Here is a 7171-nt window from a genome sequence, read left to right as displayed (position 1 = left end):
GCAGCAGTACTCTTTTTTCTTTTGTTAAGGAATTATAGCTAATTACTCATGATTCTCTCCTGACTCTGCTCTGACCTTAAAGCGGTGACAACTTCAGATCTTTTATTTTTTCACCCCTATTTATGTTATAAAAGCCATTCAGGATAACCTGGGCCTAAAGTGTAATGTCTTCGGCTGGCACGGCAGCTACGTGTTCCTAGCGGCAGTTATCAGCTGGCAAAGCCACTTAAAATAAATGATCCTCAATGGAATATACTCACATCAGGGCTGTTAAGTTTGGTGAATGGAGCCAAGTTACTTCAAAGAGACGCCCATAGATCTAGGCTGTTTGGGTGTGTGCGCGAGACTGCCCTCCCCTTCTCTCCAGAGGAAATACTGATCACACCCACTCCTCATAGAAACCACTTCTAGTGTGTTCACTCCACCCTCATAAGTCCTGACCTGTCTAATTACCCACCTGATCCTCGCCCTTCTGAATCATTAAAATTCCTTCTTTCATTGTGCCCACTGGGTCTTTTACTTTCCTAGCAGAGTGCTGCAGCTAGTTAGTTTATGTTCCTGTAAGTTCAAAGTGTATCTGATCAGCAAGTGGAATAAAGAATGCAAACTGACAACCTAGAAAAACCGGAAAGGATGGAGTAAGGTGAACACCACAAAAAAGGTAGCAAAAACTACCTGTATGCATTTCTCAATTATACTACATTCTTCAAAAGAGTCTGGATCCTTTATTGAGAATCTTTGACCTATATAATCAAAGGGGAAATGCTTCCAGACTCTTTTTTGCACACCTTGTAGTTTACATCCTGCTTTGTCACTTAAAATGTATTTTCTCCTACATTGTCTTCTAAAGTGAGAGTTGAAAGTCATGTGGCTGCCTAACATTTACCAGTAGCTGAGTAAAGGTTGGCATCCCTCCCGGGCTCAGCACTTCCCCAACCCGTCTCAACTAATTCTGCAAAGCTCCCTCTTTACACTTAAGAAAACTAAGGTGCAAAGAAGCAATACCAACAAGATCTAGAAATTACTTTCCCAACACCTGAAGTCCAAGGCTAGAGTTCAAAGTAATCAGGCACAGCACACTTTCTAGAGATCAAACCCTAGCTAGAATGTGGCTGGCGTTTTCAACCCCAAGTAAGCTTTACAACTGTGGTGGTTTCTTATTACCACCTACGTTTCTGATGTTTGCAAAAGAAAATGTTCCTAATCACAAGGCAGCCTTATTTTTTCATAAGAGTCCCACCAGATAACTTCAGGCTATGTTTAAAGAACAGCCCAAAATGTTCCATAAGTCATAATTACAACACTGAGAGACCTCATGACGAATGCCTTCCAGTTCCCTGAATAGCCATGCTCTCATCTTGTGGCTTTTGCACAAATCATTTCCTTTACCTGTCACTTTCCTCTACTCCCAGTTTTCACCTAACCTCACCATGGCCATCACCATCCCCACCCTGTTCTTTCTACCATTCGTTCTTGGGTTCTCAGATGCCGTTGACTTTATTCTAACCCCACCCCACCCGTCTCTACCCAAAGACCAGTTTATACAGGACCTAAGGAGAGTGAGTTCTACCCTTTCTCATTTCAAGATACCTTCTAGTCAGCAATGGCAATGCGTAGAACAGGCAAATCAATATGGATTTGCAACTACAGAATGAATGTGTGTGTGTGTGTGTGTGTGTGTGTGTGTGTGTCTTGATATATCTAATCTGTTGCTTCTTCTGAATCTTCATATCACACACACACCCCAAAACTTTTCAATCTTATCAAAATAATTCATGATCTTGGTCTTCAGCCACTGCCCAGCTTGCTATCTTTGAACCTTAAGTAGACCCAAAAATACAGAATGGAACCCAGAAGCCTGTAGCCTGTTGTGAAAATATGCGTTATAGGGTAGACTCTTGGGTACTAAGGTGTCTTTTACCAGAGTAAAAAGGTAAAATAGGCACTGAGCTCTGGTTCATTCCTTACTACACAGGCTGCCAAGATGATCAAACTTTGATAACAGGAAGGCACAACCCCTCATTTGTATGCTTGATTTCAGGTATATCATCACTACTACTATTTTGCTAGTTCTATAGTGAACTAAATAAAAAATAAATCTACTCACGTCACAGTCATCCTTCTCTCTAGTCTTAAGAGCAAGATTAGTCTTTGTGGTCTGGTCTAACTGAATTTCTCATCTAGCTGAGTTTCTGCTCTAGTTGAACTTCCGGTCTACCATCATAAACCTCTTCTTAACCACACCCAAGGACTAGAAGTTCTGCTTCAATCTATGTTTATTTAATGTGCTTTAGATTTTAATACAGTTTTAATGCAATCCCTGTAGTTTCAAAATCTAGTAGCAAGACAACCTGGAGTGAACTGCATGCAGTGCAAATAAGAATGGGCCATTTAATTCTCTAGATTCCTCTTGTTGTTCCTTGTTTCTCTCTCGTAGTTAAATTTTACCCTAAGCAGTTCCACCTCATTTCTTTTGTATGTGTTTGAGATTTTCTGCAACTAAAACATTTCTTTAGAGTACATTTATTAGGTAATATCTAATGAACCTTGTGTTGGGTACCCATGAACCTTGGAGTTCATGCACTGCTGTTCAATCCACAAATAGCAAATGCATGGTATCTCGGAAAACCATGGCCTAAAATTATAAAATAATAAGATCTGTCCCTTCTTAAAAAGAAAACGTAACTGACTCACTCTCATACTTAGTGTTCTTATTAATATATAAGATCCATGAACTTAATTGCTTCGTCCTCTGGGCTCCATAGCACTTTGTACACATCTCTATTAAAGTACTTTCCTCTTTATGTCATAGCTAGTTTATGTGTCTGAATCTTCTTAATAGCAAAATTTATTTCTTATTTATTAGTGCAGTGATTAAACACACAGACTCTGGTATTCAACCACCCACATTCAAGTCCTGGCTCCTTCCCTTCCGAGCCACATGATTTGGACCAGAATACCTCGCTTTCCTCCTCTGCATAGTGGAAGCAATAATGGGACCTACTCCAATTGTTGTGAGATTTAAGGCGTCTCACAAATAAGTAGGTACTCACACAATTTAGTGAATCAGTCAATTTTTCTTAATTAAGTACATTTCCTTGTGAGTCCCATAGGACTCCAGATGGGACTCCATGGAACTCTTTGATTTCTTAACCCCATCTTCGGTCCAGGCAACTAGGCTAGAATGGAGGAGACTTCATAACACTGAAAGACAAGCCCCTCAGAAGAAAGTATAAACAGCATTAGACCCAGTGCTTCTTTGCTGATGCTAGACGGGTGAATGAGACAGTCTATGGATCTTACGGATTTGATACCTTGATGGTCTCAAACCTCTTTCCCTAAAGAAGGAACAATATTGAAATAACTGCACCGTCAAGTACTTGGAACTGGATTTGACAAGTACTCTTATCCTTCGCCTGTTGTTGTAGCACCCTATCAATCTGCCAAGACAATTTTCCTATACCCTACCACCCAGCACCCCTGCTACCAGTGACCCTCTCCACTTAGTCCTACTGACCCAGGTATTAGAATAAAGCCCTGAGGATAATAAAGTGTTGACCAGAGTTGCCTCAACACATCCTAACATGTAATAGTGTCTAGGTAGCAGTTAAAATTAGACTTAAACATAAACCATGATATTCAACAGAGTTAGGATAGTTAACATGTTTCATATCCAAAATATATTATTTTTTATATTTTAACACCTCTGAAATGGGAAAACATCTTACCATGTCACAGCATAGTATAACTGTCCATTTAATGATATATCTTACCATCATAGTATCTTAGATTCAATAAGAAATGATCAAATGAAATCTTCAGTGCCTGGCATCATATCCATATAGTACTTGACATATGAAAATTTACAAGCTTAGGTGAATTACTGGCCCAAGGCTCTAGAGCAGGGGTGTCCAAACTGCGGCTCATGGGCCAACTGCGGTCCGCAATCCATTGTTAATTGGCCCGCCGCAAATTCCAAAAATATATTTAGTTTACTTAAATAAACCAGGTGAGGCAATCCGTACTTCACCTCGAGTGAGTGACCCGGCTGTTTGTATATTTTACCGCATATGGCCCTTGGTGAAAAACGTTGAAAAAAGTTTGGACACCCCTGCTCTAGAGTTATTTTCTAGATCTGTGAAAAGCCTAATTGAGTCTCTGTGTTCTCTGCTATTCCTAATAAAAAAAAAAATCAAGATAAAGAAAAAAACACATATGATTTCTTTGAAACCCTGACTTTAATGTGAGAAAGTCTCTTTCCTAAGCATCATTGTTTTCATTTGTATGAGTCATTGTAGAATGACTCTCTAGATCCCGACGCATCTCTCAATTGATTGGTTTTCTTAAGAGGTGAGTAGCGACCATGGGAAAAAGGAGTTGGCTAAATCAAGTTTGTTTGTTTTTGGTTTTGGGGGGTTTTTTGTGTTTTGTTTGTTGTTGTTTTTGTTCCTAAGATGCCTCATATAACAAAGTTATTCCCTTTCACATGCTTAAACTACCTGCTCCACCCATAAGCAGCCTTGTCATCGCATTCCCTGGTGATTCACATAAACACGCACTGGAGGGCTTGTCTTTTTGGCAGCAGAGCGGGACTACATCCCGATACCCTGACTTTATCTTCCTATTGCTGATGTGATCATTTCCCCCTTTTTCCTGGTGTGCTGATCTTCAGCTTCATATTCTTCTCTCCAGGAAATGTGCCCTTCCCCAAACTGGCTTCTGCAGTAACATTCACAACTAGTCAGTCCCCTTAACAGCACAACTCTCTGCAACGTTGTCAGAGCCCGAAGGAGAAAGGACCTTAGGAAAGTTAAGGTCCTGAGGCCAGTGACTCTCTTGATTTTTGGACTTGAAAAAATGAAGTTCAAGGTTAAGGCACATACCCAGAGCAGCAGCATTAGGAACAGAGTGAAGAGCAGAACTTTGGCTACTGACTCTAGCCCTTCCTCGAAGGAGTAGGTACCTCTTCCCTCGTGTAGATTCTCTCCAACTGCAGTCTGAAGAAGGGTCGGCACATTTCAACACCAGACAGCTCTCATCCTCTCTGTAATCTTTCTGGATTGTAATCAAAGGATATGGGAATGGACTGGACATCAGTATTACAACCCAGAGAGTGGTGGCTTTATAGGTGCAGCTGTGTGGTTGGAAAATGGAGCTGGAAGGTCCACTTGCATATGACTTTGTTTAAGATCAAGGAAGAACCCATGGTCCACATCAGAGAGTGGAGGGTGTGTGGAAAGGGTCAAAGCGTGCCCCATCCTGTATCCTTGGCATCCTCACTCAACCAGGCGCTAGGTTCCTCATCTTTGACCCCTTGAGTATATTGGGGATCTTCCCTGGCTGGATTTATTCATCACCCATTCTTTACAGTAAAATTCTATGACATTGACTTGGGGATGTATGTATTCTCCTCCCCATGCCATTGAACATGGCTACACTCCCTCTTGAGCAAACACACATACACAATTTAAAAAAGAGAGAGAGAGAGACAGAGAGCCCTTTAAATCGTGGTTTTTAACAGCTCATTTGTGCTGAATGCTTCATGCTTTATTTGACAAATCCTTCTGTTGGGCACTTAGCTTATGTGCCGTTTTTTGCTGTGGTGAATATGATACAATAGTGAACATCCTTGTAAGGAAATCTGTGTGCATTTTTCTGATTATTTCTTTAGAGTACATTTTTGGAAGGGTCATCATTTGCATTTTTAAGGCTTTGATACATACATAACGTACATGAAGTATACTTACTGCATCCCAGGTAACACACTGGAAATTATGCTATATTTAAACGTTTTTCCTTTTTTTTTTTTTATCAGTTTGGGCGAAGAATAGAATCATTGTTCTGTTTTGCTTTTCTTTGATAACTAGTGAGTTTGAATGCTTTTTAATGAGATTGAGGCCATTGATATTTTGTTTTGCTTATTCATTTCCTTTACCAATTTTTCTGGTTTTGTGTTCGTCTTTTTTTCCTGGTGATTTACAGCAATTCTTTTTATATCAAGGATATTGGCACTTTAGCACACGTTACAAATATTTTTCCCGTTATGCTTTGTAATTTTATGATGTATTTGAGAAGTAAGATATATTTGTAGATCATTTTTCTTGGAGTTTAGTTTTCAACATAAAAATCTCACTTTTCAAACTAAAGTTTCAAAGGAAACATTTTTCTAATAGATGAATAAAAATCTATCAGAGCTTAAAAAAAAGATTTCATAATTTTGTTTGAAACAAAGGTGATAAAATCCAGACTTCATGGACTTCATGGTAAGAGGTGAGGCTGCCTCTTAGAGTAGCTGTCTGGTCCCTTTGCTCGCTATAAAAGTGGAAGACTTCCATGTCCAGACCTTCATGATGTCCGCCCCCATAGAAGTTTCCTAATATCGCAGAGAAAGACTCAATCTAAACCTTCCTTGCTCTTCTCTCCCCACTCTCCTTTTAACATTATTTTTCCTCCAGGAAACTCCTAGCCCTGTGGTTCTCAACATTGAGCATGAAGCAGAATCACCTGGAGGGCTTGTGAAAACGAACACATGTGGGCCCCACCCTCAGAGATTCTGATTCCAGAGGTCTGGGGTGAGGCCTGAGAATTTCCACCTCTCACAGTTCCCATGCAACCATGATGCTGATGGTCCTGGTTCTCTGCGCCATGGACAGCACACTGATAGAAACGTATCCCTACGTGGCACTTCCCAAACATGACCGTGCATAGGAGTCACCTGAGAATCTTGTGATACAGATGCTTTTTCAGTGGGTCTGGGTGGAGCCTGAAGTTCTGTATTTCTGTCAAGCCCCAGGTGATGACAACGTCTATGAGCAAGATCTTAGAGCACTGAAGAGAATATACCCTTCTCGTCCACATAATGAAAATCCTACTTATAAATCCTTTATCCTCGCTGTATACAATTCCTTTCTCAGCCTCCTTCCATTTATTATTCTGTTGTTGTTGTTCTTGTAGCTCTTTCCTCCCTCCCTCCTTCCCCTCTCCTCCCCTCCCTCCTTCCCTCCCTCCTTCCCTCCCTCCCTCCTTTCTTTCATTCATTCTTTCTTCTAACAAATTCCCAGGTGATGCCGGTGACTTAGTATGTGGAACATATTGAATATTAAGACTCTAATAGTGGATGCAGTTCTATACCCCTACCATAAAGCACTTTAGAGCAGCCCCTCTAATCTTC

Source organism: Rhinolophus hipposideros, assembly GCF_964194185.1.
Source record: "Rhinolophus hipposideros genome assembly, chromosome: 11".
NCBI classification, from domain to species: Eukaryota; Metazoa; Chordata; class Mammalia; order Chiroptera; family Rhinolophidae; genus Rhinolophus; species Rhinolophus hipposideros.
Note: the sequence above shows the minus strand (reverse complement) of the source record.